This window comes from Pagrus pagrus (genome assembly GCF_965226575.1).
Source record: "Pagrus pagrus genome assembly, chromosome: 22".
Taxonomy (NCBI): Eukaryota; Metazoa; Chordata; class Actinopteri; order Spariformes; family Sparidae; genus Pagrus; species Pagrus pagrus.
In genome coordinates, this window is record NC_140204.1 from 567,933 (window position 1) to 570,001 (window position 2,069).

Genomic DNA, 2,069 nt, shown 5'->3' on the forward strand with positions numbered 1-2,069 from the left:
AACAAACATAAATGTCAAGTTGAGTTAACTCACAACCGTAAACAAGATAAAACAGCGTTCACACCTACAGGACTGTACTGAAGAAGTAAATCTGTCCTGACTGAAGCTCTGTGTGACACCACAAACATCCACTACTGTGTGTGTGTGTGTGTGTGTGTGTGTGTGTTGTTTCCGGTCTGTTCTAAATCAGTGTGAGTCGAATGTGTTTATGTGCCTGAACCACAGACTGTAAATATAGACACACACACACACACACACACACACACACACACACACACTTCCTGCTCGTGTTGTATTACTCTGATTTCAGTAAAAGTACAAATAAAATATGAAGTATAATCAGGAAAATACAAGTTACGATGTTACAGTAATAGATTACTTGAAGTAATGATATGATAATATGATTTGTGTGAGAAGATTACAGTAACTGATGTTTATTCTTCTTCCTCCACCAGAAGAAGAAGAAGAAGAAGAAGAAGAAGAATGACCCAGGCTGTATTCGAAACCGCATACTACCGTACTGCCTACTACATACTGCATTAGTATACACGGGGTCCGCCCACTATTCCGACATCCCTCTGTTTAGACATGCCGGTTTTAGTTCCGCTGTTCCGACACGTCATTCTTTTTTTTAATATATATAGTTGCCGTACCCAGACTAAGCGTGTCTCTCGCTTCAGCATGCCCATCACCGGTTTGATGAGGGAGTGATGTTCTTAATCTTAACAAATCAAGTCACACACACACACACACACACACACACACACACACACAGTAGCCAACTTCATAATGACAAATGTAGACAATTTTTATTTATTAATCATAATCAGAAATATTCGATTTGTTTTGGGGGGGCTTCACATAATAAACAAACAGAACTATGGTCTGCATGGAGGTTTTAATGGTCGAAATACAGACGTTATGACGTGAACCCTATGTTGCGGTACAAAAAAAAAAAAAAAAAATAGATCGTTGACTCAAGGTTTATGTGTTTGCCTCTTTATTTTCTTTTGCCACCAGCTTTCCTGTTTGTGTACAGTTTAGTCCTCCATTTATGAGGGTGGCAGAGTGGCATCGGACTTGAGAGTTAGTGGGCCTAATGCATAACTGTGGTTACTATTGCGCATTTCTCTTTGCTGCTATAATAAACATTTGTTTAGTATTGTGACAAACAGGAAGGAAACTGGTCAAAAACAAACGTGTATCAAAATTACAGAAATAAGTGGCAGGCAGGGAAGTAAGTTTTGCTCGGCGGCAGAGGGAGAGAGCGACAAGATCAGAGCAGCAGAGACATTTAGGCTACTGCTCCACAAAATGTACACAAACAGGAAAGTCGGTGGCAAAAAGAAAGTAAAGAGGCAAACACATAAGCCGTGAGTCTCCTTCGCCTCGAGCCTTTCCCAGCTGACCCAGAGCCGGTCGCGACCGTCTTGGAAATGCATCCGCCGCGGGCAATCAGCACCAGGGAGAGCTCTCCACGAGCGCTGCAGAAAAAAAATCAGAAGGACACGTCTGACAACAACGTTATCAATCAATGTCGGAAAAGCGGAATGTTTGAAAAATAGTAAAGTGCCGCTTCTCCGACAATGAAAAAAAAATGTCGGAATAGTGGGACACCCGAAAAATAATGTTAATGCCGCTATTCCGGCAATTACAAGTCAATGTCGGAACAGCAGCATGTAACCAGTATACACTGTATACTGCGTTATTAGTATACACTGTATACTGCGTTAGTATACACTGTATACTGCGTACTGAATGTGGGATTCAGCGTGCTACTTCAGCAGACCGACGCCGTTCACACCGCAGTATGCAGTAGCAAGTTTCCCAGAATGCATTTCGTGGCGACCGGCAGCGGTTGTTGTAAAACAGGCGCAAAGCTGTTTTATTTCCCGCTGCAGCGCTGTTATTATGTCACTTTATTAAGTTTTAACATGTTTTCATGTAGAAAGTAACCGTTCAGACCCCCAGTGTGCGGTTAGTTTACTCAGATGACGGCTGTTTAGTAATTTGCCTCGATGTTTTGGGAGAAGTGAAGCTCCAGAAGGAGCGGCTCGTCTCAGAGGCAG